Source organism: Chaetura pelagica, unplaced genomic scaffold, assembly GCF_000747805.2.
Source record: "Chaetura pelagica isolate M959 unplaced genomic scaffold, ChaPel_1.0 scaffold70, whole genome shotgun sequence".
NCBI lineage: Eukaryota > Metazoa > Chordata > Aves > Apodiformes > Apodidae > Chaetura > Chaetura pelagica.
Genome location: NW_009952265.1, coordinates 6,048,670 through 6,053,921, shown reverse-complemented (window position 1 = coordinate 6,053,921; position 5,252 = coordinate 6,048,670). Strand labels below are relative to the sequence as shown.

Sequence of the window (5,252 nt, the reverse complement as noted above, 5' to 3'; positions counted from 1 at the left end):
GAGGTGGCTGCCCGGGCATGCTCGGCTCCGGCAGCCACCGGCATCTCGAGGCATCAACAGCCCCTTCGGGTGCCGGCCCAGGTGGACTCAGAAACTCGAGATGCTCCCATCTGCGGGCAGCTTGGAAGAGGGTGTGGGGGGAACCTGAACAGGTGTTTTCTCCCCTGGCTTTTCTTTTTTCGGCTGACAAAAAGCCGATCAAACTGCTATTTAATCAACGACCCGTGAGGTTACTTTGGTGCCAACAACTGAGGCTCTTCCCTTGCATGGGAGGCAGCATCTGCTGCCTGTATTGCCTCAGGAAGGAGCAGTGCACCCAGTTTCTTTTAAACTTTGATGAGCATATGCAGCAAAAATAGTGTTTCTCTCTGCTTTTGGCTAACATCTATAAAACTAAATGGGATCTGCTCGTTTACATTAATATGCATATATTTAATCTCCCTGTTTTTGCTCTTTTAATGTGCAGCAGATCAGTAATACATATAGGGCAGAGGATGAGAGATGGGAATAGCTCTGACAAAAAGCAGCTTTGGTATTAATGTAATGTGGCAGTTGTTTTCCTTCTCAGTATGTTGAAACATCCACATATATAATTTGTTCCAACAGTGGAACCTAGAAAATCCATGTATATTCAGGTTTTTTTGTTTTGTTCTGTTTTAGTTAAAAATAGAAAAACTAGAGAGGCATCCCTTGAGTGGGTTTGGCCAGGTATGTGAAGGCAGAGGTTGTCAATGTGTGTCCCAGAGGAATGGCTTCATGAACTGCCCAGTGGCTGCCTGTATAAGACACAACGGGGTTGGGGAGAAAGAATTGAGGTTTGGAAGAGATGGGAAGGATGGGATGTAAAGGTCAAAAGGTAAACTCACTCAGTAAACTAGATCAACTGCTTAAACACAGGTCCACTTTATTCAGTGCCACACAAGGACTACCAGCCATCGCAGGGTTATCTAGAACTTAAAGAGGTGGAAGAAACAGTTTGTAAACACAACGCAATGTGCAACTGGGGGGTGTTGATGCAAGAGCTGTCTTTGCACTGTGGTTTTGCTCTTACAAAGGGTACATGAACTGGAAATTGCTGACTACTCATTTCTAAACAGTATCTAAAGGGGGCGTTAGAGACTCTTAGACTTTAATTTCTTCTGAAATCAGATAGTGGAATCGGTTTAGTCGTTTCTAGCACAATTAAAGAGCTGGTTAGCTCCACCCCAACCACATTTTATCTTGAGGTTGTGCCCAAATCTGAGCACAACTCTGAAGAAGATGTATCAACAAACTTCTTGGCCATTGGTAGCTCCTGCATTTCTTTAAATACCTTGAGGAGAGACAACCTGTTACAGGTGAGACACTATTTGTGTACAAAGGTATGTGTATGCATATTTCATATAAATAAATATGCATGCATATATTACATATGCATGTATGTATATGTGTATATACACATACATTTTATGTTGTGTTTGGTTTGGGTTTTTTCTTAGCTACATGAGAAAGGAAGGTGTAGGACTGTGAAATAGAGTGACCTCAAAAGGTCAAAGCAGGGAAAGACTGCTTCAGTGCCTCTGCTCAGGATAAACTTTGGCTCTTGGTTTTCTTGGTATTGATGAAAAGTCACCCAAAATCAATACTGGTGGGATAACGACCCCAAGTGAGTACATATTTCTGTAAATCGATTAGGCAACAGTAACAGAGAGAATTGAAAATATTTGGAGGCTAGCAATACCTATTTATATAAGAATTCATATATATGTCAGGATGTATAGACATATACACTCTGGCACAGAGAATTATTTCAAAGAAAAAAATTATTTGCCATATTCTGCTTTTAATTTTATAAAAATCAGCATATGGTATTCCATAGTAAGTTCCCATATATAATATAAATCTGCTTCTTTTTTTCCCCTAGCACATCTTTTCTGCAGAAACCATATAATGTGAGGGATTGGCCAGCTTCTCCAGCAGTAGATTAGTTTACAGTGTTATCTCAGCTGTTCCTTCGTTCAGAGGTGTTACAGTATTTACATAGAAGCCCGCTGCTGATAGCTGCATTGAATTCCTTCCCAATCAGACCCTCTCTGTCACATTTTACATTCCCCTTGGCTAGAGAGACAGACAGACTGCACTGAAGCTGAGACAGAGCCAGCTGTCACTGCAAAATCTACACAAAACTGTCTGTATTTTCTTGTTTCCTTTGTAACTAAATATTGGCTTTCTCTACCCTTTCCTCAAGTTTTAAATTTCTAATCCAGCAGGACTCATATCTCAGATCCTGATGCACTTAAGAGCTCATCAATCTCCCTGCCTCCCCCGCTCCCTTGCAATAGCAAGGTCAAAAGAAAAGGGCACAACACAATGGACATAAATCCAAAGTTGCATCTGCTTCCTCATAGCCATTCGAAAAGTACCCAGCTAAAGTTGTTCCTTTGGCCAGGATCATTCTGCTTTCTGCAAAAAAAAGTGATATTACAACTTCAAATTAAGCAAACAAAGAAGTAAAAATCTGCTGAACTCTGTTATGTATGCAAAGTCATCTAGAGGAAAAATACTCTAGCATCGGTCTGAACAGGCTCACCACATGCTGTGTATGTTTCTCCTGACTTAGCTATTGGGAGTGGCCCCAGAGACAAAGGAAACACAGGCAGTATGTAGTACTGGGAGAGCAGACAGTTTTGCAGGGCACATCATCTGCAGGTACTCTAAAACAGCCTGAACACATAGGAGCATGAAGTCTCATTGTGTACACAGTATTACTGGCGTAGCAAAATAATGTGTATATATATGTGATACATACACATGGGCAAAACTGGATGCATGATTCAACCAAGCAGATACTATTGTGACTGCACTCAAAATTAGATCAAGGTAAAAATGTGAAGAAATATTAATTTAAAAATCATATTGTGATCTTACGATGCCCAGGAGTCTCCACAAATTCTATTCAGTTTTGAACAAAAAAAACCCCAACCCATTTAGCTTAAAAATAACTTCTTAATTCTTCAGAAACTTTAAAGCACAGAACACTTATCATCACAGGCTTCAGATTATTTACAGTATTTAACATTGCATTCAGAAACTTAAATTGTGTAGGATCAGCCTCTCTCTACTTTTTTCAGCCTCTCAGATAATTCTGTACATGTTCCAATAAAAACCATAAACTTTTCACAACACACATAACCATTACATGTACAGAAGGTCTTAGAGCAGGTGAGTTATCACTTAAACTCCACAATTTCTAAATCCAATAGATGCTGACATACAAAAGCTGTCCTAGCACAGAGCCAAGGGTTACCTTTCTAAAGACTCAGGCCTTTGTAATCACTGGAAGAAATTCTCTATTGCAGCTTTCCAATTAGAGTTTGAATGTTCAAAGTGAGAAATCTTTCTCCTGCTCTGCTAGAGGAGAGTCTCCCAATTTAATAATCACACTGGCAAGCAAACTTCTCCAGAGAACAGACTTCTCTTACTGGATATTTCCCTTTCTTAGTTATGTCTCATTCACCCTAGTAATAGCTTGTATAACATACTTAATATATTCCCTGTCCTCTCAGCATTTAAACCCTTGGCATAGTTGCAGACTGTTATCATCTCTCTGCCTCTCTTTCTCTCACTCACTCATGTACTACTGCACATCTATAATTAACCTAAAACATCTTAAGTGTGTGCTGAAATAGTAGAATAATGATTTGGGCACTGGGACTTAGAGATGCAGCTAAAATATTTTGCTACGAAGCTGAGAGAATCAGGCATGGGCAACGTAAGTGAAGGTTAGCAGCAGTGAAAGGAATTTGTGCTTCTGCATCTTTGACACTGCAGAATCGTTATTTTCCACATATCATTTACAAGGAAAGGCTGGGACTCTCACTCACATTACACCTCCTTTGCAGTGGAAAGAGGGCTCAGAGAGTGCTAGGAGATCCTAAAAGCACTGTGCCTGTACAGGAGGAATGTATTGCTTCAAGAAATGCTGTGCATCTCTCACAGGCCAGGGCATGGCAGGCATGATAGGGTAGAACTCCAGCATTTCATACTGCAAAGGCTGCAGGCTGATCTGAAATAAAGTGCAGTCCAAGGAAGCTGCTGCAATTTGTGCTCCTCAGGCTGTCTTATACACTGAGGGATGTGGAGTAGTTCAAGAGGATAGAAATACATCTCAAACACTTCAGCTGTTGCCGGAGTGTATCTTGGATGCCAGTGCTGTGCACTGTCTCTGAGAAACACCTGCCCTACATTAGAAAGCTGATAAGCAGTATTTCTAATGGTATTTCTAAGTCTTATTTCAACTGGGGGTTTCTTGTTTTGTTTGCTTTGTTTGGTTTTGGGGTTTTTTTTTCAGTTAGAAAACCCATCTGACCTAAACACTAGAAAAGAAGAAACACAAAAAACATCTTTGTGTATAGTTGTTCAGTATCACAGAATCACCAATTGATAATTGATGAGTCTCTGGATGCTAGTACAGTATCAATAAATAACAATTGCAAGGGCAATGGACAATTGCCAGATGTCCAAAGATGGTTTGACAATATTTTATATCAGGAATATTTCCAAATCCCCCAATACTTAAGGCTAAATTCTGCCCAGTTAACTTAATTTTGTGATTATTTGTATTTAAATTATATTTCCTTCTTATGTGTAACTGTAAAAATCTTAGAATTGCAGAACGGTCACCCAGAAAGAGCAATGAAATTATATGGGACCTTAACAAACATTTTATTAGTCTATAAATTATGTAGATTAATACCTAGGTACTTATATATAGCAAAGGAGAGCCACCGAAGTAAGACATAGATTCTGAAATTTGCAGACAAAGGCACTTTGTCACCCTAATTTATGTCTCACTCTACCTTCAGCCTCCTCCAAGGTCATGGTGCCCTTGTTTCTTTGCTGTATATTCCACACCTGTCATATTCTATAGAAAATTATCAGGACTTCACAGCCTGCCTATGTATTGCTTTTCAAATTTACATCACAGTTGCTACTAGACCAGTGCCTTGAGCAGAAGCAAATCTACTACCAGTGGTGGTGTTTCTAGCACAGTGTTGTAACCTCTCAATTTAATCTACTTCTCTACTGTAAATCCTCCTGCAAGGTCTCCAAGCCACAACCAACTATGGTAATTAATATCAAAGACAGTTTATCAGAACTGTTCAGAACACTTCATACTAGGAACTTTTCCCCTCTTCACTGCTTCTAATGTCCCCCTCTTCAAAAAGTTCCCTTACTTTTAGCTCTGTTTTTATAATTTTCCCACTATCCTC

General features: G+C 39.8%; 1 protein-coding gene across 1 annotated transcript in view; it reads right to left on the bottom strand.

Moving 5' to 3' along the window:
* The window catches only part of ACTC1 (actin, alpha, cardiac muscle 1), a 10,234-nt gene extending 5,720 nt beyond the window's left edge, over positions 1-4,514 (bottom strand). Inside the window, exon 1 of the mRNA XM_010007710.1 lies at positions 4,505-4,514. The gene's annotated coding sequence lies outside the window, so the exon portion shown is untranslated. The remainder of the gene's footprint in view (positions 1-4,504) is intronic.
* Between the last annotated feature and the right edge of the window lie 738 nt (positions 4,515-5,252).